The sequence below is a fragment of the Hetaerina americana genome, unplaced genomic scaffold (genome assembly GCF_022747635.1).
Source record: "Hetaerina americana unplaced genomic scaffold, ioHetAmer1.1.p SCAF_6, whole genome shotgun sequence".
Classification (NCBI taxonomy): Eukaryota; Metazoa; Arthropoda; class Insecta; order Odonata; family Calopterygidae; genus Hetaerina; species Hetaerina americana.
In genome coordinates, this window is record NW_027287205.1 from 72,753,437 (window position 1) to 72,761,705 (window position 8,269).

An 8,269-nucleotide genomic window follows, 5' to 3' on the forward strand; every position below is an offset into this window, starting at 1 on the left:
GATAGTACAGGTGTATATGCCGACGTCCAGCCATTCAGATGAGGAAATAAAGGAAGTATATGAGCAACAAGATGGGGTTCTAGAATCAGTGAATGGGAAGGAAAACCTCATAGTGATGGGAAATCGGAACGCTGTGGTCGGCGAGGGGCAAGATAGAAGTAGCGTGAGATACTTCAGATTGGGAAAATTGACTTTGACTTTCTCAAATTGACCACATCCTTGTCAGGAAGAGGCACAAGAAGTGTCAGAGCTACCCCGGGACAGATATAAACAGTGATCACAACCTGGTGATCATGGACAGTAGACTGTAATACAAGAAGATGAAGAAAGAGACACAACAACCCAGATGGAACACAAAGGTACTGGAAGAAAAGACTGCCAGAGAAAAGTTCATCACAGCCATTGAAAGGGAAATAGAAGGAAATCATGAAAATACCAGCACTGAGGATTGATGGAAAGAAATGAAGAATATCATCACCAAAGCCGCAAATGAGCTACTTGTGAGTAAGGGGGAAATATCTGAGAAATCATGAATAACAGCTCAAATAAGTGGTGTCTTAAAGGAAAGAAGAAAATACAAGAAATAAGAGTGAAGAAGACCATTATAAAGAGTTGCAGAACCAGGTCATATGAGAGAGTGAGAAGGCAAAGGAAGAATGGATAGATAGCTGCTGCGAGGAAATCAATGACAAAATGAAAAAGAGAAATATCAAGATGGCTCATAAACTAGTGTAGAGGCAATTCTGATAAAGAAAAACAAACTTGCAAAATATCTAAGCCGCTAATGGAAAAATGCTTATAGATTATGATGACATTGGGAATAGATGGAAGGACTACATTGAAGTACTCTAGCAAGCTCCCAAACCACTCGAAGATGGCATAATTAAAGATGAAAGCATGATAGATAAAGGTGATCAGGGTTTGCAGATATTAAGAAGCAAAATCAACAGAGACCTGATAGACAAGGAACCAGGAGTTGACAAAATAAATGGAGAAATAATCAAGACTCTTGGGGTCAAAGCAAAGGGTACCCTCTATGGAATAATCAAATATAGCTATGACAGCAGAGAGCTACCAGAAGACTTTGAGAAAAGTATAATCATTGCAATACGGAAGAAACCAAAAGCAGATAAAGGGGAAGAACACAGAACATTGAGCCTGGTGGCTCAGGCATCGAAAATCCTTGCTTGGATAATTAGCCAAAAAATAGAAGGAAGGATTGATGGAAATCTCTCGGAAAACCAATTTGGATTCTAGGAAAACCAAAGAGCTGACATCTGTGAACTTAGAGAAGACCTTTGACAATGTTGAATGGTATAAGATGTTCAAGTTACTCGAAGCATCGGGATTGGACTACATCGATAGAGTAATTATCCATAACCCCTACAAGAATTAGGTTACAATATTGTAAACAAAAATGGTATAAATAGTAGCCAAAAAAAACAAAGGACTAAGACAAGGATGCAACCACTCGCCAGCAATATTCAATGCAAACCTGGAAGAGGCAATAAAAGAAATACAAGAATTGTGTATCAAATGAGTCAAGGTAAATGGAGAAGGAATCAACATGCTTCAGTTTGTAGATGACATCACAGTAGTGGCGGAAACGCAAGAGGACCTGCAAGCAAGTCTAAGTGCTATGGACCAAGTACTGGAGAAATATAATATGAACATCAACAAGGAGAAAACTAAAATCCTTGTTTGTGGCAGAGAGTAGCTGTCTGCAGATATCACAATTCCAGGGGTGAAACTAGAGCAAGTGGAATCCTTCATCTACCTGGGCTGCAGCATTACATGTGATGGAAGAAGGTAGACCAAGATCAAGTGGGGAATAGCCCAAACTATGAAGGCATTCATGAAGAAGAGGCAGTCACTATGTTCAAAGAACCTAAGACTGGAAACAAGGAAGCAATTCGTCAAGACTTTCATGTGGAGCATGGTGCTCCATGGTGCCGAAACTTGGAACATTGGAAAAGTAGACCAGCAAAGAATAGAAGCCTTTGCAATGTGGTACTGGAGGAGAATGCTAAAGATTAATTGCAAAGACAAAGAAAGGATTGAGTAAGTATGTAGAAGAGCAGAAGAGAATAGGACCACGTGGAGAACTCTATGACAAAGAAGAAGTAGATGGATTGGACACACATTGAGGCACAATGGATTGGACACACATTAAGGCACAATGCATTGATAAGGAATATAATTGAAGAAAAAATAGAAGGGAAAATTCCATGAGGAAGACCAAAAGACATGCTCATAGAACAAATAAGAAGGACGTAAAACAGAGAAGGTATCAGGAATCGAAGGAATGGACATTAAATAGAATTGAATGGAGGGTTGCAGCAAACCAATCCTAGTATTGAAATCCTGATGATGATGATACCACTGTTGGAAATGCGCTGCTTCCATAATTATGATGGAAACCAACATAAATAGGAAAGTTATTTGCATTAAAAATTAGCAAATGTAAATATTTTCACCTCAGAAAGGGCATAACATTTTGTAAACTTGATGAAAAAATTACTTTTTACAGAGTTGTTAAAAATTACTTGCTGGAAAATTTTTTACGAATTAACAAATTACAAAAAGCAAAAGTAAATCCAAAGTACAAAGCATTGACAAGGGTTAAGAATTAAAATTGCTCACTACTAGAAGTATGTTTGGAATTAAAATTCATTCCCAATTAAAAAAATAGAAAGCAGGTAATTTACAAAAAAATTCCCTTTTGTCAAACAAGAAATAAAACTGTTGATTAATCAGAATATTCATGGGTAAGTTCTGAAATTGACATCTCCAGCTTTTTGCAGGTTAGGCATTGGAAGTCACGAAGGAGCTTCTATAGCAATACACTGGCATATAGTGGGAATACTTGTTTCTCAAGAATATGACACTGTATTAATTCAGCTACTTTGTAAGTATAATCTGGACCCTACTAAACTAGCATGGTTTTAAATATTGCCTCAATAGATCTCCTGCTCCGACTGAAACTTTGTGCTGGCAGTGGGTCACTCCATCTGAAAAAGGGATAGTGGTGGCTAAGGGAGCAAAATGAACATATGTCTATGGTCTCCCTCATGATGTTATTTAGGCCATCGTTCATAAAATTTCCTTCTCACTCTCTGGTCATAAATTCCTGTTTCTGGTCTGGAGACTTTCCTGATGTCCTAAAATACTCTAAAGTAATACCAATTTATAAGCAGGGTGATAAAAAGATCCAAAAAATTACTACCCCATCTCCATCATTCCAGTAATTAAGGCTATTGACAGTGCCCAAATACTTATGTATCTAGGAAGCAGGAACTTACGATGCATTCACAATTTTACTTTAGACCTGGAAAGTCTACTAAGCAAGCTGTTGAATGTCTTGAAACAAAGACTGCATGCTTTTTAAGATAGGCTGTGCTTATCTCTCATTTTTTTACCTCTCCTTAGCATTTGATTGTGTAGACCACTAAATCCTCATTAAAAAAACTGCAGTATTATAACATTCAAGGCACTGAACTAAATTTCATGACCTGATATTTAAAAAAAACATAAGCAAATGTTAGAAGTACAATACTGTAAGTCAAAATTCTTACGAGTAAAAATTGGTGTGCCTTAGGGGTCTATATTTGGTACTCAGTTATATTTGCTGATGATCAATGACTTACCATGAATATACCTGCTGATTGTATCCTGCATGCTGATGACACTATTTTTATAAATAAATGCAAAAACCCTAACAGGCAAATGAAGAACTGAAAGACGTGCAACAACAAACTAGTGACTGGTTCTCAGCTAATAAACTATTTTTAAATTGTGAAAAAACACAACATCTTCATTGTGACCTTGGAAGTGCTGGTGAAGCTCAAAGCTCTGTCAAGCTCCAAAGGTTTTTCATTAGTATTTATTATTAGTATTTCCTGGAAAAGTCATGCACTGTGATCGCCAAAACACATTCCAAGAATCTCTTCCTAATCAGAAGACTTAAAAGCTGTGTTCCTTAGAAACATTTGAGATACCTACTTTGCCTTTTTCCAGGGTCACCAAAATTTTGGCCTAAGGCTTTGGGGAATGTAATTGACCCAGAAGTTCTGCTTATGTTACAAAAGAAAGGAGTTAAGAGCCAGCTCTGGCAATCATGATTACTTTTATCCACTATCTGTCAGGCTAAGAGTTATGACAGTCTTTAACATATATATTTACCAGTGCTGAATGCATCTAAATAATAAAGTAAATGGCTATGTATCAAGAGGCAGGTAACGCAGCCGTAATACAAGGTCTTGAAATTTGTTTGACATTACTCAATGCAGATTGTCCAAAACCTTCAATCAGTCACCTCGCCTTAAAATGCTATGACAAACTTCCCTACGCTGCAAGGCAGACTAGCTGTAATAGGTTCAAAAACATTATTGAGCATTGGTTGATTTCAAACCCATTGCATTCTTTAAGTGGATATTTTGAACTGGACTTCCCAAGAGTGAATTATAATACATGTGCATCTCTTCACCAGAGTAATGAATATGCATTTATTTGTTTTCTTTTGATGGCATCCATAGTGGCAAGTGCTGCTCTTTGATGATTAAAGATTGATTTTATTAGAATGTTTTATATCCAACTCATGGGCCCTCTCTTCTGAAGGACTTATGAAAGCACATAATTAATATAATGTAATATAAATACTTGTGTGCCTGATAGAACTAGAATGCCGTGGGCTTTCTTGCAGCGACCACTTCTTTGGTGAATTTGACCAAAGTAATTCCATTGGAAGTCTTAACTTAATCTTCTCCAAAAAGCATGGTTAGAATTGTAATTAATATGAGGGATAAACACCCATTAGAGCCCGTGTTTCAGTAAATCAGGCAATAGGACCCAGACTTAAGATTATTATTAGGTAATCTACCGGTTAAGATAGGTTTTTTTTTTGGATGGACATAATAACTAATTAAAAAATTTGTGACCCCTAGCAAAACACAACATCCTACTCTACATCAGGTCCCTCTTCAGCTCTGAATACTTTCTTCCTCCCTTCACCCCGTCCAACATCCCTATCCTGTTCCTTCCCTTTCCTCATTTGCCTAACATTCTCCCCTCTATCACAGTCTTCAACATCCTGCTGCCGGTCAATACTCCCTTCATCCACTTTTCCTGCCTCCATAGGATTTCTCCCAACAAACCCCTCTCTTCGCCCACCATACCAAGTACTTCCTCATTTGTTTTCTTCTCCATCCATTTCACCTTCTCCATTCTTCTCCACACCCACATTTCAAAAGCCTCCAGTCTACGTCTATCCTCCTGCTTCAATGACCACGTTTCCGCACCATACATAGCTACGCTCCATATCAAAGTTTTTACGGGTCTTTCTTAATATCCTTACTCAACGTCCTTCTCATCAACTCCCTCCTCCATGTGAAAGCCTCTTTGCCTTGTGCAATTCTTCTCCTTACGTCCTTACTACTTTGACCATGTTGGTCCAAAACACTACCGAGATACGTAAACTGTTCTACCTGCTCTAGCTTTTGCCCTCCTATTTTAATGTTTAGCTTAGCCTTTTTCTTTCGAGAAAATCGCATAACCTTTGTTTTATTAATATTGATTCTCATCCCATATCTGTCGATCTGAATTTCCAATTCACTCAGCAATGCTTGCAACCCCTTGGCTGACTGACAAACTTAAGCTTGGTCATCAGCAAACCCAACTGATTTTACGAATTCCCCGCCCACTTTCATTCCTACCTCCAGTTCTTCTCATGCCTCTTTAGTCATTTCCTCTGCATGCAGGTTGAACGGCAACGGTGATAATGGGCAACCCTGCCTTACACCTCTTCCTAACACTGCCCATCTGGACTCCCCATTCCCCACCCGCATCTGAGCAGTCTGAGACATGTACAGGTTGCAGATAGCCTCCTTTCCCTCCAATCTATTCTTATTTTCTTTAGAATACTCATTAGTTTTTCCCAATTCACTCTATCAAACGCTTTTTCGAAATCTACGAAACAGGCAAATACGTCTTGATTGTAATCGAAATTCCTCTCGGTTAGTGATCTCATTACTGCAATAGCATCACGTGTACCTCTCCCCTCCCTAAACCCAAACTGATCATCCCCTAAGTAATCATTTGCCCTACTCTCTATCCTTTTGTTTATGATCCTGAGAACAACTTTAGCTGCGTGGGATATCAAACTAATTGTCCTATAGTCCTCACATGACGTGGCCTTTACCTTTTTCAGAATAGGAACTGAAACTGATCTCACAAAGTCTTCCGGCCAGATTCCTTCCTCATAAATACTACGAATCAGCCCATATAGCCTCTTCCTCCCACATTTTCCTAAGCATTTTAATAGTTCCGTGGGAATGTTATCCACCCCCATGGCCTTATTTAGTTCCATCTCCCTTAATGCCCATTCTATCTCCTCGTCGAGTATGTCTGGACCTAAGCTATCTTTCTCTATGTCATGTTCCTTCTCTAGGTCTCACTTTGTTGGTCTAAGTTCTTTACTATACAGTTCTTCTATATATTCCTTCCATCTCTCTTGGATATTTCATGTGTCAACTATTACCCTACCCGCCTTATCTCTAACTGTTAGCATAGATCTCCCTTTCTTACTTCCCGATAAAGATTTAACTTTGCTGTACAGCGCACAACTATGTGAAAAGAAATTTCCATCTATTGCTCAAGCATGAATTTTAATATCCGGTTATTGAATTGCAAAAAAGGCCTAAAACAACATCAATGGCTTAGTAGAAATTTTATGGAAATCAAAGTGCTAAGTGGGTTCATGAAACTATTGTTACAGTTGAAGGAATACTTTTTCTTTCAAATAACAATGATTTAAAATTTTCCCTGGATTTTCAGTGCTGCTTTGTTTATTTTGATACTTAATTTGATTTTTCAGAATTTTTTTAACAGTCATTTCATTTTACATTGAGGAAATTAATGATTTTTAAATTTCCATTCAGAGGTTAAAAAGGGAATTTCATGTGCGTAAATTCCTCTCGGGTCCTCCACCGGGTTATGTCGTCCATATTGGCCAACGTTTCAATGTCCGACTCGGTCAGAGCTTCTGAAATTTCTATTTTTCAGAAGCCCTGAAGACGATGACCGAGTCGGACATCGAAACATCGGCCAATATGGACGATATAACCCGGTGGAGGACCCGAGAGGAATTCATGCAGCTGATAAGCCGGGAAAACACCAAATCTTTTATCAAGGGAATTTCATGTTTTCTGACTCTGCATGGATAGGTTTCTCATAACCCAGATTTAGAAAGATGGATGAGAGTGGATTCAATCCCAGAGGAGGATAGAGAAACATCTTATAGATATTAATGTGATGAAACCATGATGTTATAAGTTAAGAGTATTTCCGATAGATACAATGATGCTTCAAAACCAAGATTTTGGGCTTCAACAATTTGAAGCCTCTTTCTTGAATGGGTGCTATGTTAAATGAAATAAAGCCATGCATGCTAATTTTACATAACATTTAAGAAGTGAGATTTGGTTGGCATATCTGAATCTGGCTCAAAGAAGAGTTGTGTATTTTGTTAAGTTAAACCAATATTAATATTCATTGAAGTTATGCAGCATTTCAACTAAAATAAATTACTTCTGACTGTTCTCATCACAAGTACTTCTACAGTGGTCTTTCTCTTGTCAAACGTGAATACAACATTAAATTTGCAACTCTTTGTCTAAGGAAGTCAAGCTACAGTAATATTACTGCGTTTTATAAAGTCATTGCTAGGGAAGCATCTTTCTGTACCAACATTTGAGTATAACACCATGATTGTTTTTGCTTGTAAGGAAGCAGAGAATTTAGTTATCTTACAAGAAATAAAAACAGATCTCAATTAAGTTGATTGTTGATGAATTAATTTTGTGGAATCATGGCATGTTGAAAGATAATTACGTTGTAATATTCAACTCTGTTTATCATAGAATCTGGATTGGTTTCAGTGCATAAGCATAATTTTCAAGGGGTTATGCGAAATCCTGTATTAAAAAACTACCAACTGAATCAATTACGCCGAGATAGGGCCACTATTTTTTAATTTCTCCTACTTTCTTTTGTATTGCAAAGTGGGCAGAGTTTCCTTTTATGAACAAACTGGCCTACAAAGTATACAGAGTTATGCCTAAAGATAACAAGCAAATATGTATGTTTTAATCTTTTGACAATCTATAAATTCCCTTGCAATCATAGAGATAGGTGTTATGATAATGAAGGTGGCATTGTTTGTTGCATTGTGGATCACTAGACTTTGCTTTTGTATTTGCGTAATCAAAATGAA